Here is a 27196-nt window from a genome sequence, read left to right as displayed (position 1 = left end):
GTGTTGTAAAAGTAGTCGGGATGCTAGCTGGCAGCTGCTCTTCACCGCGTTCCATAATGCTGGGCACTAATTTTACTGTCAAAGGGATACATGAAAAGACAGATTAAAACAGACTCTCAGAGATTTCCTTGAGATTGTCTTAAATTCCTACTGGAATCATTCCACAACACTGTTTATTTTCTTTCAGTAAGATTTTCTCCCCATTGTGTGCCAACACCCATCATGTTGCACAGAATTATTAATCATCCGTGCGGAATTTTATGTTTATAAAGTCTCTGAAAAAAATCAACCTTTTCCCCTGCCCCCACCAGCTGAGCTCACAGACCATGGCCCTCTCTCCGGACATGTACAAACCAGTCTGATTTTTTTTGGTTTTGGGTTACCAGGCCAAGTTGTTAAACTGACTCAACCTGCCAGTTTAGAATTCAGGGAAAACTAGTCAAACTCTTTTAAATCAATCCCAGATACAGAGCCAGGTCAGTGTTTCCTCGGTGACTGCAGCGCATGTGCTGAAGTCCCCAGAAGAGACCCCAGATGCAGGGTGAGGCAATGATATTGGGGGTATGATGTTAGCTCTCTTGAACTCTGCGTCACCACCTATGAGTGTATATGCAGTGTAGTAATGGCTGTTTCAGACATGCTGAATATATAGTTTGACTCAGCATTTCACTTTGATGGGAAGAGCCTCAGTAGACAATGAATGAACAGGACCTGAATATGTATCACATTATGAAACCAGGCATGTGGAAGCATGTTTCCAAAACAGGTTAGAGACTTGCTTCCCCTAAAATCTTGTCCATCTCAGTCAGAGGTATCACTGTCCACCTGGTTACTCAGGCCGAAAGCCTCTGAGTCAACCTCTCTTTCCCTCACCTTCCCCACCCCACCCCCTGCCACCATATTTAATGCATCAGCCAAGCTCTAGCTTCCCAATACCTGTATCCTCAAATACAATTATCAGTTATCACCACATCCACTAGCATTACTCTATCCCAAGCCACCTGATGCTCCTACCTGCAGAATTGCAATAGTCTCCTACCTTATTGATAGATTTAACAAAAACAATTTTTTTAATTCCTGGAAAAAAAAATACCATAACAAAATCAGTGGCGAATGACTAAACAGGAAAAATACTACACATACAACCAAATTTAGACTCCTTCATATATAAAAAGCTAATAGAGATTATTATGAAAAAATAAATATTTAAATAGAAAAATTGGCAAATTATCCAAATAGTTTGTAAAAAAAAGGAAATATAAATCATTCATAAGCAAATGATATGATCCTTAATTGCACTCTAATGAGAGAAATAGAAATTCAAAGTGGCATGAGATGCTGTTGACACTTGTAAGGTTGGAAAAATTCAGAAAATTTAGTAATGCCCTGATGGTGATGGGAGGACTGATACTGGTGGGAAGGCAAATTGGTCCATCCTCTTTGGAGAGCAATTTACAAAGTGCTAGCAAATTTCCATATGCAGATATTTTTGACTTGGCAATTCTACTCTAGGAGTTTATTTACAGATATGTTTGCACATGAGCTTAAAGATGCAAATATGCATGCAGTAACAAAAGAAGCCAGCCAAATATACTGGGAACTGGTTAAGTAAGTTTGGTATATCTGTAGAGTGGAATACTATGCAACACTGAAAAAGAATGAAACAAAACTACTTGGTATCGATAAGAGAAAATTTCCCAGGTATCTTATTAAGTTGTAAAAAGAAAGATGCAGAAGAGCATACATAATATGCTATAACGTTAAAAAATATGGGTAAGAAAATTTATTCCTTGCATATTCATAGACTATTTCTGGAAGGAAACTTGTAACAATGATTGCCCCTGGAAAGGTCACCTGATAATTTGGGGGAAAGGGGAGGAGACTTACTTTTCACTACATTTCTTTTTGTGATGTTTAAGTTTGTACCATATTAGAGAATTGCCTTTTTTTAAAAAAAATTATATACAATTAAAATTTTTTTCTCATGAAAACAGAACAATAATTTTATCTTGGTAATAAATAGTTAAATTCAGAAAGACAAAGAGAAAAGACTAGTTATATTCTGTTATTTTAAAGGAATATATTAGTAATACTTTCCTGGAAAAGTGTGAGGTTTTACCTAAAGAGATAATTATAAATTTCACTTCTATTATGTCTTTACATTTTCAGACGTATTATGTATAAATGAATACCTCAGGCAAAATAATAGCTAATATTTAGAGAGTGTTAACTATGAGCAGACACTGCGCAATGTGCTTCAAAATAACAGTACTGTTCTCATTGCCAGTTACAGCTGAGGGGATGAAAGCTCAGAGAGATTAATTAACTGGCCTGAGGTCACACAGCTAGTAAGTTATAGAGCTGATGCAAACCTCAGCCGTCTGACAGGAGAGTCCACATTCTTAACCACTGTACAGTTTATTTATTGTGTTATTAATGACTCATTTGTTTCATACAAATAACACTTAAGGGTACATAATTTCCAATTCAAAACTGATACTTACCAGAAAAAGAATCTAACCTTAACTACAGGAAGTAAAAACACAAATGTTGTAGATACTTAAGTCCTATAAATGAAGTTATAATATTGTTTCTGATTTTATGACAACTCAGAAAGATAAAAACATAGTGTTTTAATACATTTGAACAATGACTGGGGCTTTCCTGGTGGCACAGTGGTTAAAAATCCGCCTGCCAATTCAGGGGACACAGGTTTGAGCCCTGGTCTGGGAAGATCCCACATGCCACAGAGCAACTAAGCCTGTGCACTGCAACTACTGAGCCTGCACTCAAGAGCATGTGAGCCACAACTACTGAGCCAGCGTGCCACAACTACTGAAAACCGTGCGCCTAGAGCCTGTGCTCCACAACAAGAGAAGCCACTGCAGTGAGAAGCCCGCGCACCACAACAAAGAGTAGCCCCCGCTCAACACAACTAGAGCAAGCTCACAAGCAGCAATGAAGACGGAACGCAGCCTAAATAAATAAATAAACAAACAAATAAATAAATAACGATGACTGGAAAATAGAGCCACTGGGTTCTATATAGTGTACATACCATTTTTTGTGTGTTTAGATACTTGACCTTCACAAAACCTTAAAGTAATAAATAAGATGGTTTAGGTCAGTGTCAAGGGTTGAATTCTGCCCCTAAAAGATATGAAGTTGTAAGCCCCCTTATGAGTAAAACTATATCCCCTCAAAATTCGCGTGTTGAAGTCGTAACCCCTATTAATCTCAGAATATGATGGTATTTGGAGAAAGGCTTTTTACGGAGGTAATCAGATTAAAGTGAGGTCATAGGATGAGCCCTAATCCAATATGACTGGTGTCCTTATAAAAAGGGGAAATTAAGATACAGAAACACACATGCACAAAAGGATGACACTATGAAAAGACACAGGGAGAAGACCGCCATCTACAAGCCAAGGAGAGAAGCCTAGAACAGATCCTTCCCTCACAGCCACAGCAAACACCTCCCTCCCCACCTGTGAACATGACCTAATTGGGAAACAGGTCCTTTGCAGATACAGTCAAGTTAAAATGAGGCCATACTCATGAGGTTATGGTCCCTCATCCAATATGACTGGTGTCCTTAGAAGGAGAAGAAAAGATACACAGACACAGGGAGAACCCTGTGTGAAGACAGAGGTAGAGACGAGTGATGTGTTTACAAATCAGGAGATGCCAAGGATTGCCAGCAACAGCCGAAGCCAAGAGAAAGGCATGGAACAGATTCTTCCCTTGAGCCTTCAGAGGGAGCATACCCTGCCCGACACCTTGATTTCAGACGTGTGGCCTCCAGAACCATGAGAGAAGATATTTCTGTTGGTTTAAGCCACTCGGTACTTGCTGCAGGGGTACTTGCTACAGTAGGCCTAGGAAATGAATACCGTCAGAATCCCCACAGTCAGGTTGGTGTGGGAGTGGCTTCTTAAGCAAGGGCTCACAGGTGAAACGATGAGAGAGAGAGTGGTGTGGGGAGCAGAGCGCGAAAAGGAGAGTAAGGCTGCTCAGCCAAGTTCCACAGGTGGTGATGTCCCAACTCTGAGGGGGGCTCAAGTGTAAGCGATGCCTTGGGGTGGGCTCACCCGAGGCAAGGGAGCTAGGGTTCCTGCCCCAGCGCCCCATCCGTTACAGGCTGTAGACCACGCCAAGGGCCTCCACCTGCAGGCAAGTGGGGTCCAGTAACTAGAAGGTAGTTCTCCTTAAAGGTGCAGCACACTTCGCTTGTTGAAATCAAAAGCACCCCCAAAAGGGAAAGACAAAAATGGTAAAAATGGATGAGAGGGGATCAAGGCAGAGCACCAGCATCATCCAACACATCAAACTATCTGGTCTGTGATATCTGGAGTCCAGAAGCTGGCTGCTAACTCCAGTCCTGCTATAAACATATAAATATTTCTGGTTTGGGTGGTAAACAGCCACAGCCTTGGGCCCCCGCTTCCCCGCTGCTACTTTGGTCCCATCCCTGGAACCCCTGGACTTCCCTACAATCCAGCAACTAAAATGCTGGGCACGGAGGGTGCTCACCAAACACTATGGCCAGTGTTCTTTCTTTTCTTCTTTTTTTAAAAAAATCTTTTAATTAATTTATTTGTTTGTTTATTTTTGGCTGCATTAGGTCTTCATTGCACGCACGGGCTTTCTCTTGTTGTGGTGAGTGGGGGCTACTCTCCGTTGTGGTGTGCAGGCTTCTCACTGCGGTGGCTTCTTTTGTTTCAGAACATGGGCTCTAGGCACGCGGGCTCAGTAGTTGTGGCTCGCGGGCTTAGTTGCTCCGCGGCATGTGGGATCTTCCCGGACCAGGGCTCGAACCCATGTCCCCTGCATTGGCAAGAAGATTCCTTTTTTTTTTTTTTAATGGATTTTTTGTGTGTGTGTGTGTGGCTGAGTTGGGTCTTTGTTGCTGCACGCAGGCTTTCTCTAGTTGCGGCGAGTGGAGGCCACTCTTCACTGCAGTGCGCGGGCCTCTCATTGCGGTGGCTTCTCTTGTGGAGCACGGGCTCTAGGCATGCGGGCCTCAGTAGTTGAGGCTCACGGGTTCCAGAGCGCAGGCTCAGAAGTTGTGGCACATGGGCTCAGTTGCTCCGCGGCACGTGGGATCCTGCCGGACCAGGGCTCGAACCCGTGTCCCTTGCACTAGCAGGTGGATTCTTAACCGCTGCTCCACCAGGGAAGCCTGGCAAGCGGATTCTTAACCACTGTGAAGTCCCCAGTGTTCTTTCTAATTAGTCAGCTATTAAGATTTTGACTATCATTCCCCAGATTAAGCACCTGCTATGTACCTAATCCAGTGATCGGAACTGTGAGGGACAGAAATTTTAGATAATACCTGCCTTCAAGAAGTTTAAATTTGAGGTGAGAACAGATACAGATTAAATAATCAGGAATAATTATGTGCTAAACTCTGTGTCTCAGAGTTTTGGGCTGCTATTTGGGCTGCTATAACAAAAATACCATAGACTGGGTGACTTAAACAACAAATTATTTTTTTTAAACATGTGTATACTGCAATTTTATTTCAATCGCACAAACGAAGTTAGCATGTAGGAAGTTTAAATGAAACAGTACTGTAAAAATAGCAGAGAACCAAAAAATCTAAAACGGAAGTACACCTAAAGCGTGAGAATTCCACATTCATTAGTGTTTCATCTTCTTATTTGATTGACACTTGATGTTTGCAAATTTTGAAACAAACTTTGAGATCATGACGACTCTTGTGAAGAGATTTCAGCACCAGCACTAAGATTTGAACATTCAGTTGGTTTGCAATTGACTTGTTAGCCAGTTACATAATATATAGTACAGATTTGTCACAGGTCAGATCACAGTGTTGAAGGAAAGAGGTACCTTCCTGTAATTAGACAGGATCCCCTAAACTGCACTCAGCTTAAGACATCCAATGTACGAGAGCATGAAAGCCATCATAGTAATGTGGCTTCAAGGAACATAGTTTTGATAAGGAAAATAACCTAAGCTTCTGCTTCCCATTTTAATTACTGAAATCTCTTTAACAATGACAAAACTGTCACATAGGACAGTAAATGTATACAGTAGTTCAATCAGACTTCTTAGAAAGAACACATTTAGCAATCTGGGATAATGCAGGATGACAGGAAATGTAATGTGATTCAGTATTGGTTCTTTTTGTCATTTTACACAGACATCATGTTAATATTAGATCAAGGCACAAAACTTTAGTGCATAAACCAGTTTCTTTTTTAAGATCTAGCATTTTTAATAGATATTTATTGGAGTATAATTGTTTCACAATGGTGTGTTAGTTTCTGCCGTAGAACAAAGTGAATCAGCTATACATATACATATATCCCCATATCTCCTCCCTCTCGCGTCTCCCTCCCACCCTCCCTATCCCACCCTGCTAGGTGGTCACAAAGCACAGGGAGCTGATGTCCCTGTGCTATGTGGCTGTTTTGAGTTCCACAGTAAGATGTCATTCACGTGAAGCTCAGAATCATGTTTCAGACCATTGAACTTACCGAAGTTAAAATATAAATAGCTGAAGACATGATGTAAAAGATGAAGTACTTGGTTCTGTTAACATATTTACCAATTAAAGCCACAAAATATTCCTCATTATTATTCATGCAAATAATTGAGAAAAAAAGATAGTGCAGAAATTAACTTTAAGTAAAACATTATTCCTTCCCTTCCTCCCACTCCTGTATACTCTGCAAAATCTTTTCCCTGGGACTAGGCCTTGAAAAAGCCACTACATATTAGTTTGACATGCATTACTGTCTGCAATTTAAAAAGCTAATTTTGGGACTTCCCTGGTGGTCCAGTGGTTAGGACTCTGCACTTTCACTGCCAAGGGTGCGGGTTCAATCCCTGGTTGGGGAACTAAGAACCCACAAGCTGTGTGGCACAGCCAAAAATAAAATAAAATAAATAAAAAAGCTAATTTTGTGGTAGCTGTAATTACATTATAAAAATGTCCACACACATAAATAAAAAAGGTTGAAAACCTACAGTAAATCTACAATATATTGTTTTACATTTGACTACTGGTTTGTGTTATGTAGGAGTCACAGATTTGGTAAAGCATTTGTAACAATTTAGGAAGGCATCTACATCTTTAGATTCTGGGCGAATTTTATGTTTGAATCTACAAAATTGCATGAAGTCTAACTCGAGAGACTTCCTATCGTTCTAAAATTCCTCACTCTGGATAAATCATTTTTAGGACACTCTCTTATAAACATCACCCTGTGAAAGCACATACCATTCCATTTGTTCCACATCTTATGATCTTAACCTGCGTAGGGCTGACCTCAGTTATTCATGGAATATCAAATATGATAGGAAGACAAACCTGAGAGAACCATTTACAATACAATAGCATAACTTGCGAAATTCTTCATCAGCCTTCTCTGAAAACACTTCTCAAGCCTTTCTTCTCTTTATCGTAGTGTGGATTGTGGAAAATGTGCGATTTTTCCTCTTGACATGAAAATATTTCAAAGCATGGCGATCTTGCCTGACAGGTTTAGTATTTTCTGCATAACTGATACAGGAACTCCTGTATGACTCCCTTCCATCCTGTTGTAAAGGTCAGAAAAAAAGGTCAGCAAACTGGGAGGGAAATAGCTTATGGCCAGAGTAGTCATGTCTGAAGGCTTTCAAAGTACGTTCGTTTTTCCCTCCTTCCGACTGTTTGTCTCCATTTTCTTCTTACAGCTCACAAAATGTAGGGGGTTTGTTGTTGTTAACAGTTGTTCTTTGTAGGTTTTTTTTTTTTCCTTCTCTGGATTAAAGTCCTATCTCTCCTTAGTTTGTTTCTCTATGCAGTATTTGATTTGCTCAGTTCCTGCCTGATTGCATCAACTAGCTCATCTTTTAGCTTAGTTAATTCTTTTCTCATTTCATCTAGAATGTCCTGCTTCCGCCTGGACTCCGTTCCCCTGGGCTGCGAAGAAGGTGCAGATTTTGGTCTGGAAATAACAGGTGACTTGCTGCCATTCATTGTATTTCTTCTTTCCCAAGGTTTTCTTGTTAGTTCAGGTGTTCAGGTACTTGTTCAGGTTGTTCAGATTGTTCAGGTACTTGTTGAAGAAGCCTTAGAAGTTACAGGCTCTGAATCTTCATTTTTGTCCTCTTTTTGTTCTGTTTCTATTGTTTATCCTTTTTCAGCAGTTCTTCTCCTCCTGGCCAGCAGGGCACTCATTTCTTGCATTAAACCACTACCCCTTAAAGGAAGGGGTCCCTTTCCTTATCTGTTTTAGATAAGGCCGAATTCACACCAATGAATTGGGAAAGAGGCATCTTCCATTCATGACGCTTTACGAAGTTTTGCTCCAGCAATAGCAGCTGCAAGTCCAGTTAAAGGGCGGTTGTCTTCAGATGTGGATCCCAAAGAAAATCCAGATGCAGGGAGGGGAGGGGCAGGTGGTAGAGGAGGAGGGGATACTTGATTAGGAAGTGGTAGTGGAGGAGGCGGAGGCCCAAGGACCAGGACGGAAGTGGAGAGGGGGAGGGGGGCCTGGGGGAGAAGGGATCGCGGCTGATGCCTGGGCAGGACCTGGTGGGAGTGGAGGAGGGGGTGGGGGTGCAGGTGGTCCCAAGTCAATGCCCTGTCGGGCTGGAGTCTCTGCCAGCTGAGAGGCGGCCTGCAAGCCTGGCTCAGAAGCAGAGGAGTCTCCCCGCAAAGAGTTTGGAGAAGTCTCCTCAGAGGCAGGGGCAGCAGCATTTGATATTCTTTCCAGCTGCTCCCTTTCTAGCTGCTCTTGTGGCTCTCGTTCTGGCCTTTCCCGGGCCCGTCTCTCCAGGCCCTCCCTCTCTTCTCTCTCTCTCTCCAGCTGCTCCTGTTCTAGTCGCCCCCTCTCCAGCCTTTCCCTTTCTAACCTCTCCCTCGCCAATCTCTCCCTTTCCATCCTTTCTCTCTCCAGCCTTTCCCACTCCAGCTCCTTTTGTTGTTGCTGTTCTCGTAGTTGCCTTCTTTGAATTTCCAATTCTTTTTGTGATGGGCCATTCTGAACATGGGCAGGTAGCTGTGAATTTTGTCTAGGCGATGTTGGCCCTGTTTCCTGTGAACTCAACACTACTAAGGCATGCATCATGGCACTTGCGAACACTGGCATTTTCTTTGCTGCCAAAGTTGAGACCATACACCTGCCTAGCGTCCCACTGTTGGTGGAAGGTCTGTGTAGCTTGATTGTACTTCAACCCTTTAGGAAAGGCACCGTTTATCACGACCTGATGGTCCTGAATCTTCCTGCCCACCACTCTGAACATGTTGCTGCCTGTATGATGATATATATGAACTCTCCTGAACCCAGCTGAACCACCAGCTGGCACCCACTTTTTATTGGCATCATCATAAACCATCACAGCAGCTCTTGCCTGACAGGTAATCTGTCCAATTATTATTTTAAATATATCATGCTACTTCCTTCTGGTCTGCAGAGTTTCTGCTGAAAAATCAGCTGATAACCTTATGGGAGTTCCCTTGTATGTTATTTGTTGCTTTTCCCATGTTGCTTTTTTTTTTTTTTTTTTTTTTTTGCGGTATGCAGACCTCTCACTGTTGTGGCCTCTCCCGTTGCAGAGCACAGGCTCCGGACGCGCAGGCTCAGCGGCCATGGCTGACGGGCCCAGCCGCTCTGCAGCATGTGGGATCCTCTCGGACCGGGGCACAAATCCGTGTCCCCTGCATCGGCAGGCGGACTCTCAACCACTGCGCCACCAGGGAAGCCCTGGATTCCTTTTTATTTCTTTTTCTTCTCTGATTGCTGTAGCTAAAACTTCCAAAACTATGTTGAATAATAGTGGTGAGAGTGGACAACCTTGTCTTGCTCCTGATCTTAGTGGAAATGGTTTCAGTTTTTCACCATTGAGAATGATGTTGGCTGTGGGTTTGTCATATATGGCCTTTATTATGTTGAGGTAGCTTCCCTCTATGCCTACTTTCTGGAGAGTTTTTATCATAAATGGGTGTTGAATTTTGTCGAAGATTTTTCTGCATCTATTGAGATGATCATATGGTTTTTATCCTTCAATTTGTTAATATGGTGTTGATTTGCATATATTGAAGAATCCTTGCATTCCTGGGATAACCCCACTTGATCATGGTGTATGACCCTGTTAATGTGCTGTTGGATTCTGTTTGCTAGTATTTTGTTGAGGATTTTTGCATCTATGTTCATCAGTGATACTGGCCTGTAGTTTTCCTTTTTTGTGACATCTTTGTCTGCTTTTGGTATCAGGGTGATGGTGGCCTCGTAGAATGAGTTTGGGAGTGTTCCTCCCTCTGCTATATTTTGGAAGAGTTTAAGAAGGATAGGTGTTAGCTCTTCTCTAAATGTTTGATAGAATTGCCTGTGAAGCCATCTGGTCCTGGGCTTTTGTTTGTTGGAAGATTTTTAATCACAGTTTCAATTTCAGTGCTTATGATTGGTCTGTTTATATTTTCTATTTCTTCCTGGTTCAGTCTCGGAAGGTTGTGCTTTTCTAAGAATTTGTCCACTTTTTCCGGGTTGTCCATTTTATTGGCATATAGTTGCTTGTAGTAATCGCTCATGATCCTTTGTATTTCTGAAGTGTCAGTTGTTACTTCTCCTTTTTCATTTCTAATTCTGTTGATAATGAGTCTTTCCCCTTTTTTTCTTGATGAATCTGGCTAATGGTTTATCAATTTTGTTTATCTTCTCAAAGAACCAGCTTTTAGTTTTATTGATCTTTGCTATTGTTTTCTTTGTTTCTATTTCATTTATTTCTGCTCTGATCTTTATGATTTCTTTCCTTCTGCTAACTTTGGGTTTTTTTTGGTCCTTTCTCTAATTGCTTTAGGTGTAAGTTTAGGTTGTTTATTTGAGATGTTTCTTGTTTCTTCAGGTAGGATTGTATTGCTATAAACTTCCCTCTTAGAACTGCTTTTGCTGCACTACATAGGTTTTGGGTCGTTGTGTTTTCATTGTCATTTGTTTCTAGGTATTTTTCGATATCCTCCTTGATTTCTTCAGTGATCTCTTGGTTATTTAGTAGTGTATAGTTTAGCCTCCATGTGTTTTTATTTTTTACAGTTTTTTCCTTATAATTTATATCTAGTCTCACAGTGCTGTGGTTGGAAAAGATACTTGATGCGATTTCAGTTTTCTTAAATTTACCAAGGCTTGATTTGTGACCCAAGATATGATCTATCCTGGAGAATGTTCCATGAGCACTTGAGAAGAAAGTGTATTCTGTTGTTTTTGGATGGAATGTACTATAAATATCTATTAAGTCCATCTGATATAATGTATCATTTAAAGCTTGTGTTTCCTTATTTATTTTCTGTTTGGATGATCTGTCCATTGGTGAAAATGGGGTGTTAAAGTCCCCTACTATTACTGTGTACTGTCAGTTTCCCCTTTTATGGCTGTTAGCATTTGCCTTATGTATTGGGGTGCTCCTATGTTGGGGTGCATAAATATTTACAATTGTTATAGCTTCTTGGATTGACCCCTTGATCATTATGTAGTGTCCTTCTTTGTCTCTTGTAATAGTCTTTATTTTAAAGTCTATTTTGTCTGATATGAGAATTGCTACTCCAGCTTTCTTTTGATTTCCATTTGCATGGAACATCTTTTTCCATCCCCCCCTGTCAGTCTGTATGTGTCCCTAGGTCTGAAGTGGGTCTCGTGTAGACAGCATATATACAGGTCTTATTTTTGTATCCATTCAGCCAGTCTATGTCTTTTGGTTGGAGCATTTAATTCATTTACATTTAAGGTAATTATTGATATGTATGTTCCTATTACCATTTTCTTAATTGTTTTGGGTGTGTTATTGCAGGTCTTTTCCTTCTTTTGTGTTTCCTGCCTAGAAAAGTTCTTTTAGCATTTGTTGCAAAGCTGGTTTGGAGGTGCTGCATTCTCTTAGCTTTTGCTTGTCTATAAAGGTTTTAATTTCTCTGTCGAATCTGAATGAGATCCTTGCTGGGTGGAGTAATCTTCGTTGTAGGTTTTTCCCTTTCATCACTTTAAATATGTCCTGCCACTCCCTTCTGGCTTGCAGAGTTTCTGCTGAAAGATCAGCTGTTAACCTTATGGGGATTCCCTTGTATGTTACTTGTTGCTTTTTCCTTGCTGCTTTTAATATTTTTTCTTTGTATTTAATTTTTGAAAGTTTGATGAATATGTGTGTTGGTGTGTTTCTTCTTGGATTCATCCTGTATGGGAATCTCTGTGCTTCCTGGACTTGACTGACTATTTCCTTTCCCATATTAGGGAAGTTTTCAACTATAATCTCTTCAAATATGTTCTCAGTCCCTTTCTTTTTCCCTTCTTCTTCTGGGTCCCCTGTAATTCAAATGTTGGTGTGTTTAATGTTGTCCCAGGAGTCTCTGAGACTGTCCTCAATTCTTTTCATTCTTTTTTCTTTATTCTGCTCTGCGGTAGTTATTTCTACTATTTTATCTTCCAGGTCACTTAACTGTTCTTCTGCCTCAGTTATTCTGCTATTGATTCCTTCTAGAGAATTTTAAACTTCATTTATTGTGTTGTTCATCGTTGTTTGTTTGCTCTTTAGTTCTTCTAGGTCCTTCTTAAACATTTCTTGTATTTTCTTCATTCTATTTCCAAGATTTTGGATCATCTTTACTATCATTGCTCTGAATTCCTTTTCAGGTAGACTGCCTATTTCCTCTTCATTTGTTTGGTCTGGTGGGTTTTTACTTTGCTCCTTCATCTGCTGCATATTTCTCTGTCTTCTCATTTTGCTTAACTTACTGTTTTTTGGGTCCTCTTTTCGCAGGCTTCAGGTTCGTAGTTCCCATTGTTTTTGGTGTCTGCCCCCAGTGGGTGAGGTTGGTTCAGCGGGTTGGGTAGGCTTCCTGGTGGAGGGGACTGGTGCCTATGTTCTGGTGGGTGAGGCTGGATCTTGTCTTTCTGATGGGCAGGACCGTGTCTGGTGGTGTGTTTTGGGGTTTCTGTGAACTTAGTATGATTTTAGGCAGCCTCTCTGCTAATGGGTGGGGTTGTGTTCCTGTCTTGCTAGTTGTTTGGCATGGGGTGTCCAGCACTGGAGCTTGCTGGTCATTGAGTGGAGCTGGTTCTTAGTGTTGAGTTGGAGATCTCTGGGAGAGCTCTCGCCAATTGATATTACGTGGGGCCTGGAGGTCTGTGATGGTCCAATGTCTTGCACTAGCCTCTTCCACCTCAGAGGCTCAGGCCTGACACCCAGCTGGAGCATGAAGACCCTGTCAGCCACACAGCTGCTGCAGGCATTGATACTTTTCTAAAGTCCTGATTGTTTTTGTTTATGACATCTCAGTTGGGGTCTGTAGAAATGATTATGACAGCAGACACAATGAGAGGGGAAAGTTAAACAGAGTTCTAGCCATGGTTGCTGCTTCAGTCCCTTCAGGAGCTCCCTCCAGCCATGGATGCTCTGTGCCCCGTAACGCCAAGTGTTGGGTGGTGGTAGGGGATATGATTATATCTTGAGTGTGCCCCTCCTACCATCTTGTTGTGGTTTCTTCTTCTTTTTTTTTGCGGTATGTGGGCCTCTAACTGTTGTGGCCTCTCCCATTGTGGAGCACAGACTCTGGACATGCAGGCTTAGCAGTCATGGCTCATGGGCCTAGCTGCTCCTCGGCATGTGGGATCTTCCGAGACTGGGGCACGAACCAGTGTCCCCTGCCTCGGCAGGCAGACTCTTAACCACTGTGCCACCAGGGAAGCCTGTGGTTTCTTCTTTATTCCTCTAGATGTAGAATATCTTTTTTGGTAGGTTCCAGTCTTTTTTAACGGGTGGTTGTTCAGCAGTTAGTTGTGATTTTGGTGTGCTCATGAGAGGAGGTAAGCTCAAGGTCCTTCTACTCTGCCATCTTGAAAGACTCCACAACAAATTATTTTTCATAGTTGTGGAGGCTGGGGAGTCCATGATCAAAACATCAGTAGATCCAGAGTCTTGTAAGAACTCACTCCGTAGCTTATAGATGGCTGTCTTCTCACTGTGTCCTCACATGGCAGAAAGGCTGAGGTTGCTGTCTGGGGCCTCTTTTATAAGGGCACTAATCCCATTCATGAGGGCTCCACCCTCATGACCTAAACACCTCCCAAAGGTCCTACCTCCTAATACTATCACAATGGAGATTTCAATTTCAACATATAAATTGGGGGAGGGGGTACATTCTGTCCTTAGCACTCTGCAGTCCTGACACATTAAAAGTGAACATTTCCTGTGCGGTCCAGTGGCTAAGACTCTACACTAGCAATGCAGGGGGCACAGGTTTTGTTTTGTTTTTTTGTTTTGCGGTATGGTGGCCTCTCACTGTTGTGGCCTCTCCCATTGCAGAGCACAGGCTTCGGACGCACAGGCTCAGCGGCCATGGCTTATGGGCCCAGCCACTCCGCGGCATGTGGGATCTTCCCAGACCGGGGCACGAACCCGTGTCCCCTGCATCGGCAGGTGGACTCTCAACCACTGCGCCACCAGGGAAGCCCATTTTTTTTGTTTTAATTAATTAGTTAATTACTTTTATTTTTGACTGCGTTTGGTCTTTGTCGCTGCATGCGGGCTTTTCTCTGGTTGCGTCAAGCGGGGGCTACTCTTCCTTGCGGTGTGCAGGCTTCTCATTGCGATGGCTTCTCTTGTTGTGGAGCACAGGCTTTAGGCACGCGGGCTCAGTAGTTGTGGCTCACGGGCTCTAGAGCACAGGCTTAGTAGTTGTGGCTTGCGGGCTTAGTTGCTCTGCGTCATGTGGGATCTTCCCAGACTGGGGATCGAACCCGTGTCCCCTGCATTGGCAGGCAGATTCTTAACAACTGCAGGGGGCACAGGTTTGATCACTGGTCAGGGAACTAAGATCCTGCATGCCACATGGCACAGCCAAAAAAAAAAAAGTGAACATTTTCTGGGAAAAAGAGAATGGTTGCATGGCCCATTAGATTTGTTTGTACAGATCTAATTTGTACAAAGGCCCATGGCCCTTAGATTTCTGTAAAGGCTCCAGGTTACTCATATTAAAATGTTATCAGTCAGTGGTTTTATTTATGCCATTCCCACCACTTTTACTATATTTTCCACAAATTAGTGAGCTCTTTTCATATTATATCTATAGACACAGGTAAATATAATACACGAGGAACCCATTAAATTCTGTAATCACTGTTTTCTGTAACAGGATCTGTGGCTATTCAAACTCAGCCAAAAGAGGCCTTCTCAGAGGAAAAATGAAATAACCAATGCAAAGACACCTATGATTTCCTTTGGAGTATTCCAGCCACATGAGTGGAAAAAGATAAAGAAGATGATGGAAGACCCCAAATCTTCCCAGTGAAAAGCTGTGAATTCACTTCTGCTTTGGGGTCAGAGCTTGACCACAGACCAAAAAAGAGGGGCATATGAATGAAACCACATTGGTTGACCATCTGGGTTGCATTTGGCTCAAAGACTTACCTCAGTTTCAGTTTTCTGAGATATAAAATAAGGCCAAAACGGACCCATGAAAATTGCCTAATTGGTAGTATTCTCAAGGCCTGTTGGGATTCAGAGATGACAATTACAGCTAGAGAGTGATCAATTAGAACCCAGGCTCCAATTTAGGATATAAGCAGCAAGCATCAAGGAGGACTTCTGTTTTTCTTGTTGGTATTTTGAATGAGCTCTGGAAAATACTTTGGGAAAACTATGAACCCCTTTGCATAATTTTACTTTGACATCTAATAGTTTTCATCATAAATTTGACATTTTGGGAATATTATAAATATTGCTCTTTCAAATGTATCCAGTGGAATCTAAATGCCAGGCAATTTATTATTTACATCATCCATTTAAGAAACACAGATCATCTTTAACAGTTGGATAGTTCACATCGTTTCTCATTTTCCTTCAAACTCGTATTTGTTTTCCACTTCCTCCTTAGAAGTTTATCCTAATATAACTTTCTTCCTTTGGCCGCACCACCCGGCTTGCAGGATCTTAGTTCCCCGACCAGGGGTCGAACCCAGGCCCCTGGCAGTGGAAGCATGGAGTCCTAACCACTGGACCACCAGGGAATTCTCTACATTTTTATGCTTTAAAGTTTTTTATTGCTCACCCTTTCATAATACTTTGCAAAAAAAAAAGTATGTATATTTAATATAACTTTCTGTGACTATGAAATTGAAGGTGATAAAAATTTCTTTTGTATTGAGTTGATATTATAATTATTCTTAGTCCACAGTTGAGTAAAACAACAAAAATATATTACAAACTTTAATAAATGATAAGGAAAAGTATAGTTTTATTGAAAATGTTGCCAAAAACTGGAAACACGTAGGTCTCCATCAGTAGGAGAATGGATAAATGAACTGTGGTATATTCACACAGTGGAATCCTACTTAGTGATAGAAAGGAACAAACTACTTATACATGAAACAACACGAATGAATCTTGAAAATATTATTTTTATCTAAAAAGATCCAGACACAAAAGAGCACATATTGTATGATTTCCATTCATATGAAGTTCTAAAACAGGCAAAACTAACCTATGGTGGAAGAACATCAGAATAGTGGTTGCCTCAGGGGTGGAGTGGTTGCCTCCAGGGACTGACTAGGAAATGGCATCAGGGAACTTTCTGGGTGATGGCAAGACTCTGTCTTGAGGGGGGTTTTGTTACACAGGTGTATGTATTGTTGAAAATGGTCCACTTAAGGTTTGAGCATTTCATTGCATGTTGATCTTACAAAAAAAATAACTGTCAACAAATAGTGAATTCTAACATGCTGAAGTATTGGGGGTAAAATATACTGGTGCCTGCAAGTTACTTTGGAACTTATCTGGATTGATAGATGGATAGAATGGAGGACAAATAGATACGTGATATGGCAAGCTTAGTAAAAATAATTCTAGAATCTAGGCAGTGGGTATATGACGTTTACTGCAAAATACCTTCAGCTTTTCTGTATGCTTGAAATTTTTCATTAAAACATTTGAAAAATGTATTGAAAATGCTATCTTACTAAGATGGGTGTGAATATCTTCAATCAGTTCATATATCCAAGAATATTAATTCTTGTTAGAATTAATGCTAGTTTCAGCATCAACTTCATGCATGTTTTCCTCTTTTAAAAATGTAAGCTCTGAGAAAACATGTAGATAGATGGTAAAAAATGGAGAGAGAGAAAACGGTGGAGAGAAAGGCATCTAGTTGAGGGATGAAGAGGATCCACCCAGCATGGTGTGGAGACACTGCAGGAGTACAAACAAATGGACTCACTGCAGAGATCAAGATCCAGGACCCAGTGCCTTTAGGGGGAGAAGACAAAGACGTTTCAGGGACACTAAAGCTGAAGATCCCATCAGCAAACATAGGGAACACATTCTAGAGCAGAGAGAGAAGTCATCTCTGGACATTTTCATCTTAAGTCACCAGAGCTACATCCAGAGGGAAATTCTGAGTAAGAATTCAGAAGTGTGGGTATGAAGTTCAGAGGCGAGTTCAGGGACAAAAAGTTGATTTTCAGCACAAGTACTTAGCTGATTTCACTGCTCCGGTTACCCAGCCAAAGCTCATGCTCTATCAGGAGCCATATCCTTTGAATTTTGCCCATGGTCTTGGGAGTTTGGTACTTTGAAGGAACAGGGGGGATATCAGATTAAATCATCAAGAGAAAACGGGGGAGATTCTAGGGCTCTACCTACCCTCCGGATGATTGAGAAAGAGTTGGCAGTGAAGAGGAGGAGAATCAAGGGAATAAACCCTCACTGAAGCCAAGAGAAAGGAGAGTTTACCAAAGGAGGGTGTGGTCAGACAATCCTGTTAAATTCTGCAGAGTTTAAGGAGGATTAGGACTGAAATGGGGCTACTGTCTATTGCAGAACAGCAGTTATTCTCCACCAGAGCAATTTTGACCCCCATACCTAGGAGAGTGGTGCTGCTGGCATCTAGTGGGGTAAGGGCCAGGGATGCTGCTAAACATCCTACACTGCACAGGACAGCTCTTCTCACAACAAAGAATTATTCTGCCCCAAGTGTCAATAGTGCAGAGGTTAAAATCCCTGCTAATACAGCAACTGTAGAATTTTTGGGGATGAACTCATTTTCAAGTATTCTTATCAGAGCACGTGTCTCCAATAGGAGCTTAGAAAATGTGGTCCCCCGAAGTGAGAGAGTGGCATGGACTTATATATACTACCAAATGTAAAATAGATAGCTATTAGGAAGCAGCCGCATAGCACAGGGACGTCAGCTCAGTGCTTTGTGACCACCTAGAGGGGTGGGACAGGGAGGGTGGGAGGGAGACACAAGAGGGAGGGGATATGAGGATATATGTATATGTATAGCTGATTTACTTTGTTATAAAGCGGAAACTAACACACCATTGTAAAGCAATTATACTCCAATAAAGATGTATAAAAATAAAAATATAAGCTAAATGACCTAATACTTTAAAAAAAAAGAAAGAAAATGTGGTCCCCAATGTTGAGGCAGCCTGAAGGGAATTATCCCCGTATCTTAGCCAGGGGGATAGACTCAGCTTTCTACCTTGTTTCGGAGCTTATTTCCCATTGGCTGTCCCCTTCTTCACTCTCTCTTTTTTTTTTTTAATTTTTAAAATTTATTTATTTATTTTTGGCTGCATTAGGTCTTTGTTGCTGCATGTGGGCTTTCTCTAGTTGTGGTGAGCAGGGGCCACTCTTCGTTGCGGTGTGCAGGCTTCTCACTGCAGTGGCTTCTCTTGTTGCGGAGCACGGGTTCTAGGCACACGGGCTTCAGTAGTTGTGGCGCGCGGGCTCAGTACTTGTGGTAAACATGCTTAGTTGCTCCGCGGCATGTGGGATCTTCCCGGACCAGGGCTCAAACCTGTGTCCCCTGCATTGGCAGGCGGACTCTTAACTACCGTGCCGCCAGGGAAGTCCCTCCACTCTCATTTTTTAAAATCTTAAACTGATAGTCTTGAATAATTTATACTTCCATGATCTCCAGTGAACCATGCCCCATCCTGTTTTCTACATTCGCACAAGCTCTCACTTACACACACACACACTGTTTTGCACACATTCCCTATCCCCAACATGTCATCTTATTTCTCTTGACTTTCCACCTAGAGGTCTGGTTGAAATGACCTGGGATCACCTCCTACTCCCTGGGTTGCACACATTCCCTATCCTCAACACGTCATCTTATTTCTCTTGATTTTCCACCTAGAGGTCTTGTTGAAATGACCTGGGATCACCTCCTGCTCCCTGGGTTGCACACATTCCCTATCCTCAACACATCATCTTATTTCCCTTGACTTTCCACCTAGAGGTCTGGTTGAAATGACCTGGGATCACCTCCTACTCCCTGGGTTGGTCCAGTTGCTGCCACTTACTGCTCTTTCCGCAGAACTGACCAGCTCATCACAGCCCCTTCACGCTCTCTGCTCAGGAGCCCTCAGTGCCCAGCACACTGTAAGGTTCAGAAATTATATGCTGGCCCTGAATCCTTGATGAGAATTGGAGTTGACAGTTTTCTGGAAAACAAACACAATTTGTCCCTTCTCACCTGGCCCTTTATGTCTTCCCCCCATAGAACCTTTCCAGTGAATTTCTATGTTGGTTAAAATCTACTGGACTAAATTCTATATTCTTCAGTGCTGATTTTTCTCTTTCCTCATTCCTTCCCTGCTTTGGCTGTGACACCAAAGGGCCAAAGAGCAATTTTAAAAAATGAAGTAAATATGTTTAATAGCTCTTTCCTCTTATTAAACTCCACAGCATCTCTTCATTTCTCGCCTCTCCCACCCATCCTCTCATTCTGGCTGGAAAAACTGCCCTGCGTCTTGGCTGCCAAAGTTTGACTTGTTCTGGGCTTTCATTCAGGTACTTTCATTCTGAGTTTTCCAGCACTAAACCTGTCTTCTGAGAGGGCATTAGAAGAAGTAAGGGGTTCATGGCAGCAGACCTGTTCTCTAACCAATGTATATACATATGTATAGACTGAGTCCTCTGGCTCAAGAGCCAGGAGATCCTAATGTTATTATTGAACTTTATGTAATCAAGCTCTGAGCACTGGCAAAAAGTACAGGCACAGTTTCTTGGGGAATTTTTTATTATTTGACAGTTTAATCAAACTTGTTTCTCTTTCTTTGAAAATGTTCTAGAAAATAAAAGAGCAGTAAAAATTTTTTTCCACACTGTTATTTGATACATCAATCTGTTACTTTCAAGTTTGCTTCCTACTCCTCTTGTAGATATTTTGATGAGTTTCTGTTAAAGCAGTAACAATTTAATTTTTTTTTTTTTTTTTTTTTTTTTTTTTTTTTTGCGGTATGCGGGCCTCTCACTGTTGTGGCCTCTCCCGTTGCGGAGCACAGGCTCCGGACGCGCAGGCTCAGCTGCCATGGCTCACGGGCCCAGCCGCTCCGTGGCATGTGGGATCTTCCCAGACCGGGGCATGAACCTGTGTCCCGGGCATCGGCAGGCGGACTCTCAACCTCTGCGCCACCAGGGAAGCCCAACAATTTAATTTTTAATGATGGGGATTCCCTGGTGGCGCACTGGTTGAGAATCCTCCTGCCAAGGCAGGGCACACGGGTTCAAGCCCTGGTCCCGGAAGATCCCACATGCCACGGAGCAACTAAGCCTGTGCACCACAGCTCCTGAGCCTGCACTCTAGAGCCCCCGAGCCACAACTACTGAGCCCACATGCCACAACTACTGAAGCCCACATGCCTAGAGCCCATGTTCTGCAACAAGAGAAGCGATGACAATGAGAAGCCTGCTCACTGCAATGAAGAGTAGCCCCCACTCACCGCAACTAGAGAAAGCCTGCGCACAGCAACAAAGACCCAACACAGCCAAACAAACAAATTAATTAATTAAAAAAATTTTGTTTAATGATGGATATTTTATTGCCAGTCTCCTAATGCTCAGCTTCAACTTTCAATCTAGTGGTTTATGTATTAAGACATTGGCTCTTTTGACTATCTGTGGCTCATTTCTCTAAGGCTCCATTCTTTTAAAATGCCAAAGCACAAGTAAGGACAGTTATATAATCAAATGATGGTTTGATAACAGACACCCTGGGCATCAGCCATGAAATATGCATTCAAGGATCAGATAGCAACAAAGGGAGAAAAGAGACCGAAAAAAAAAAAAGCAGAGCCTCAGGGACCTGTGGGACAGTAACTAAACATCTAACATCTGTGTCATTGGAGTCACCGACCTTTGGCTGGTGGCAGACAGGACACCAGTGGGAGCTAGACAGTCAATTTTACTCTTTCCGGAAGACTTTCTGAGATGCAGTGGTTTATCCCACCTGTCTGAACACATCACACAGGGCCAAGCTTTCAGCCGTGCTGCTTATGAAGCTCTAGGCAGCTCAGTGTGCCCCCCTTCATAATTATTCTCCCCCTTCCCATTTCCCTCCCCGCTGCTTCCGGGAGTGTGCATTCCCCATGAACATGCTACCACAGAAGATTTGATTCTATTTTAAAGCAAACCTATATCTCTTTATCTTTCTGGAATCCTCTTAGTTATATTATTTCCCTTAGTTATATCTCTCGAGTTTTTTTTCCCTCTTGTAGTTTCCATTTCTTTGTATATTCATTCTGTCTTTTAAGCTTTTGTTCTATTTGTCTTCCATACCACCAAGTTGGATCTTAACAGTGACAATTTTCTCTTTTTAGTTTAAAGTGTTTTTAGTTCCAGAAAGTTTGTGATTGAATCTTCTTATGTGCTCCTTTTATATTTTAATTCAACTTTTTGTCTGTCTCCTCCAACAATTTTATTTCCCTAAAACTTAACTATCATGACTATTCTGATAGTTTCTCTGTGGCTACTGTGTCTTCATAAGGTATTTATATTGGTTTCCTATTACTGCTGTAACAAATTACTGCAACTTAGTGGCTTAAAATGACATAAATTTATTATCTCACAGTTCTGGATGTCAGAAGTCCTAAAATTAAGATGTCAGCATAACTTCGTTCCTTTTGGAGGCTTTGGGGAAGAATTCACTTCCATGTTTGCATTCCTCACGTGAGTCCTGATCAAGTCTTCCACGTGGCTGGGTTTTCTTCAACCTTGGTTCTCACTCTATCTAGTGGCTGAACACTCTGTCCCCACTTAGCACTCAGTTCCAGTGTCTCTTGACTTGTAAGCCTACTTTTGTAGCCTGACCAATGACTGTCCCTTTAGCCAGTCCTGTGGCTTCCAGACGTTACTGCTTGTCCGTTTGGATCATTATGTTCCCAAATGCAAGGCTGCCATGCCTCAGTGTCTGCCCAACACCCGTGTATTGCACTTAGTCCCCTTGGGGGATTGGTTCCAGGGAGCCCCACAGATAACAAAATCCACGGATGCTCAAGTCCCTTGTATAAAATGGCATGGTATTTGCATATAACCTACACATATCTTTCCCATGCTTTAAGTCATCTCCAGATTACTCCTAATACCTAATACAATGTAAGTGCTATGTAAATAGTTGTAATTACAATGTAAATGGCACCAAGTGGCAAATTCGAATTTTGCTTTTTGGAACTTTCTGGAATTCCCCCGCCCCCCATCCAAGTTTGGCAAATCCCCGGTTGGTTGAATCTGTAGATGTGGAACCAGGAAATACAGAGGGCTGTTTTTCTGGATTTCCTAAGTGCTAAGCGCTGCCTGGTTCACTGTCAGTCATCTCAGCAGGTGATGTGCTGCCTGCACCTGGGTCCCCTCCCTCCATGCATCTTTCTTTGCTCCACGAGCATGTGTAGACTCCAGGTGCAGACCGCTCCTGGGCTGTCCCATCCTGTCTACTCCATCCCCAAGCTCCTGTTCTGATAGAAAGGATGTGGAATTCAGAGACTTCCCAGCAGGGCAGCTCCTTGGAGGTGGGGACCTCATTTTGCATACGCTCAACTGCATTAAACTCCTAGCTGTTCTGAAAAAAAAAAAAAAAATCTGATTTTGTTTAACGATGTTAAACTCTTAGTTATTATGGAAAAACAAATCTGATTTTCACATTCTCATTTTACCTCCAAAATATATACTTTCATCAAACTCCCCTTCACAAATGGCTCTTCTATAGCTCATTAACCACAAGATTTTGTTCTCTTATAAAAATATATCAGGAAGATTTGAGAGTCTGAAACTGTGATGAAAACCCCGTGTCGGCCTGAGTGTATGAGGAGAGTGGTTGGGAATATTTTCTTCCAGCTGTCCTCATATGGCAGCCATAGAATCTTCAGCACGTCTTTTTACAGTTTTTGTGACTCATTTCCTCACTTGTAACAGAGAAATACTAATGCAGTGCCAACCAGCCATAAAGGAGTGTTATGAAAATTCTGGCCATATGGTAATTAAAACTTTATTTCATATATGATTTTGAACTTATGTGTTTATAATACAATACTCTAGGGTATGAATATCTTATATTATTTTTAGCTCCTCTTGTAGTGACTAGAAGCTGTGAATTATATAGACCGTGATGGAAAATCACTCCCTGCACAGCACCCTGGACTGCAGTGTCCACAAAAGGTACCGTGCTGGCTCCAGAAACTGAACAATTTCATAACTAACCTGTGATCCTAGTTCCCTCCCCTTCACATCTGAGTGTGAACTGGCACAAAGTGGAGAAAAGTCTCTTTCTTTCACATGTTTTCATCTCACAGCTCCTCTTGCAGGTCTCCTAGTTGGAAAGCTATTTCTACAGAGGAAGGTTGCTGTTCCTGGAAGAATCCTTTGTGGTTCTATGGTGTAGCCTCTCTCCCAATGCAAAAGTCCCATCTGCAAAATCGAGAGATGGCCTGCCCAGTGTTAATTATGTATGTATTTATTGAACACCTACTGTGTGCTAGATACTGTGTCAGGCCTTGCACATTGGCAGAGCCCCAGATAAAGACTCAAGTGCAAGTAGTTTATGTGAGAGAGGGTCCCAGGAAACACTGGACATGGTGGATGTGAGACAGGGAAGGGAAGTGAAGGAAGGCAGTGAAGGGTCATTATCAAGCAAATTGCCACTGTGGGCAGAGAACTCAATCCCGCTAGCTAACTCTGAAAACCATGAATTAAAACTCAGAATTAACCCAGCTGAGGAGCAAGGGGATGGTATTCACCCACCAGTTCTCCATTGGTTCAGGGCACTTTCAGGGGAGCTACCTGTCAGCATTGCTGACTTCCCCGTGCTCAGGCACAGTGTGTTCCCAAGGCAAGAAAAAACCTTGAAGTGGAGATTTCCAAGGTCAGCTGTAAGTAGCCTTTGACTCTGGAAGCAAATGCCAAGGGGTTTGGGGTAAGGGGCACCGATAACACCTGCTACATGATGTGGGGAAGATGGACAGAGTTAAGACCCCCCCATTCCCCCTTGTGACTCGAAGGAGGGAGCAGGACGTCCACTGGTTGAACCCAGTGGTGTCCAGGGTGGGCGGGGCACAGGTGAACAGGAGAAACACTGGAGCAATGGAGGTGGAAGGTCTGAGGGAACATTGTGCAAAACCTGAGTCAAATTAGGGTGAAGATGGGCAGTGAGAAGAGCAACGGCTCCAGACGACCTCGGGCCGTGGGCGGTTGTCAGGGATCCACATGATGAGCTGGCCAGGAATGACATGGAAACACCAGCCTTCTCGCAGCTGATGGAGACGCTGTTCCCCAGGGGAGAAAAACCCGACACAGGGCAAACCTTGGGCAAAGAGGTTAGAAGGAAGCAGGTAAGCTGGGCAGGGCTGCCAGCCTCTCTCTTCCGTCCCGGGGGAGAGCTAGTAGAAAACACGTGTGTCAGGGAGCCAGGCAGAAGGGCCAGCAGGGTGAGTAACCAGGGGCAGGGAAGGTGCAAGGCTGGACTGCAGTGCTTTCGCTAGGCCTGTTTCTGTGTAACACCAGTTACTCAGACCAGTGCAAGGGATGCCATGCCAGGCCTAAGTCCACTCCCTAGTGGGAAGGAGCAACTAATATCCAGCTGGGCTGTAGGTTGTTTGGGTTATGGGATGTGGCAGGGCTGAGCATGCACGAAGTCAGAAATCGTTCAGGGGAGCTGCTGGGAGCTGGGGCAGGTGAGGGTGACTCTCCAGGGTAAGGCAGCTTGAAGAGAAGCACTTCGCTTGTTAGGATGTTTTTCTCTGGGTTGGACTGAAATCTACCTCCCTTGAACTTTTTCTTGGTCCCTTTGGAATTCCTTGATCAGTCCCAAGAAAGCTTTTGTCAACATAGTGCCTGGTCCATGGCAAACAATAAAAGCTCTCCTTTAGGTAGGTATTTGTGCTTTGTGAGATATTAGGAATGTTATGATAAAAATGTTATGACTAATGTCCCCTCCCCTGGTTTCAGCTAGACTGCTTCTTTTTTTTTTTTTTAATATTTATTTATTTATTTAGGCTGTGCTGGGTCTTAGTTGCAGCACACGGGATCTTCGTGGCGGCATGTGGGATCTTTTAGCTGCGGCTGTGGGCATGTTTCCCGACCAGGGATCAACCCAGTCCCCCTGCATTGGGAGTGCAGAGTCTTACCCACTGGACCACCAAGGAAGCCCCCTCTGCTAGATTGTTTTATACCTGATATTTCCAGGGAAAGAGCCTCTGCCATTGACACATGTTGGGTTTGCAGTGCTTTACTGCCAAGCTTCTGGTTCCTGACCTCCTACTTCCGATCTCAGGCTCCCAATCCAAGGCACCATCTCAGACAGCAATATCTTTCTCCTTTTCCTCTGGTCTGCCTTTACAAACCCGCCACTGAGATTTCCCCCGTTGTGATGCCCATCCTCTAACAGAATTTTAAATGCACCCAGCATTTGTCCAGGTTGCCTCTCATTGAAAGAAACATGTTTTGCTACCCTGTGAACCTGCCATATTGACCAAAAAGGGCTTTAATTCATTTTATGTTATCTGAAACTTAAAGGAAAACGAACTTTTAGACTGAAATGCTCTACATGTTAGGTGACAAAGCACAGTAACAGCATATAAAGCTGCCATCTCATTCAATCCAAACCAAAAGGGGAAGAAACACAACGAAGCAACTGTCATTGTTTTAGCCAAAGCAGCACCTTTAAGAATGAATGACAATGGTGCACACATATTGGCAAGTCTGTTTGTGGTCACTTTGCAAATCTGTATAAGTGATACTCTTACATCCTAATTAGGATTTGAAACATTGCTCCTTTTATAACTGAAACAAGCTTTTTACTGTTTACTCTGCTTTATATAGTACCACTCAACTGCAGACAGGAGACAACTAAGTTAATCTACAAATAGTAGAAGGGAATTGAAAAGTTTGGCTAAAAGAGCTTGTGTCTTTTGAGCTAAACATTTTCTATTTCATTTTAATTGCATGTTTATGGATTTCTGAGAAATTAAAAATATGTCCTCATTAACAAGATAGAAAGCCCAGAGATAAACCCATGCACCTGTGGTCAACTAATCTATGACAAAGGAGGCAAGAATATACAATGGAGAAAAGACAGTCTCTTCAATAAGTGGTGCTGGGACAACTGGACAGCTACATGTAAAAGAATGAAATCAGAACACTTCCTAACACCATACACAAAAATAAACTCAAAATGGATTAGAGACCTAAATGTAAGACCGGACACTATAAAACTCTCAGAGGAAAACATAGGAAGAACACTCTTTGACATAAATCACAGCAAGATCTTTTTTGATCCACCTCCTAGAGTAATGGAAATAAAAACAAACAAAAAAAATGGGACCTAATGGAACTTAAAAGCTTTTGCACAGCAAAGGACACCATAAACAAGATGAAAAGACAACCCTCAGTATGGGAGAAAGTATTTGCTAAAGAATCAATGGACAAAGGATTAATCTCCAAAATATATAAACAGCTCATGCAGTTCAATATTAAAAAACAAACAACCCAATCCAAAAATGGGCAGAAGACCTAAGTAGACATTTCTCCAAAGAAGATACACAGATTGCCAACAAACACATGAAAGGATGCTCAACATCATTAATTATTAGAGAAATGCAAATCGAAACTACAATGAGGTGTCACCTCACACCAGTTAGAATGGGCATCATCAGAAAATCTACAAACAACAAATGCTGGAGAGGGTGTGGAGAAAAGGGAACCCTGTTGCACTCTTGGTGGGAATGTAAATTGATACAGCCACTATGGAGAACAGTATGGAAGTTCCTTAAAAAACTAAAAATAGAATTACCATATGATCCAGCAATCTCACTACTGGGCATATACCCAGAGAAAACCACAATTGAAATAGACACATGCGGGCTTCCCTGGTGCTGCAGTGGTTAAGAGTCCACCTGCCAATGCAGGGGACACGGGTTCGGGC

The 27196-nt window shown here is 42.4% G+C and overlaps 1 protein-coding gene and 1 pseudogene across 2 annotated transcripts in view; one reads left to right on the top strand and one right to left on the bottom strand.

The window, feature by feature from the left end:
* Window positions 1–27196, top strand: part of DOCK9 (dedicator of cytokinesis 9) — a 382898-nt gene that overhangs the window by 47638 nt on the left and 308064 nt on the right. For both annotated transcript variants that reach the window (XM_032610714.1, XM_032610713.1), the window contains one exon: window positions 7898–7971. The gene's annotated coding sequence lies outside the window, so the exon portion shown is untranslated. The remainder of the gene's footprint in view (window positions 1–7897; window positions 7972–27196) is intronic.
* Window positions 7808–9367, bottom strand: LOC116742871 (annotated as a pseudogene).

The sequence above is a fragment of the Phocoena sinus genome, chromosome 18, assembly GCF_008692025.1.
Source record: "Phocoena sinus isolate mPhoSin1 chromosome 18, mPhoSin1.pri, whole genome shotgun sequence".
Classification (NCBI taxonomy): domain Eukaryota; kingdom Metazoa; phylum Chordata; class Mammalia; order Artiodactyla; family Phocoenidae; genus Phocoena; species Phocoena sinus.
Note: the sequence above shows the minus strand (reverse complement) of the source record. Positions and strands in the feature narration are given on the sequence as shown.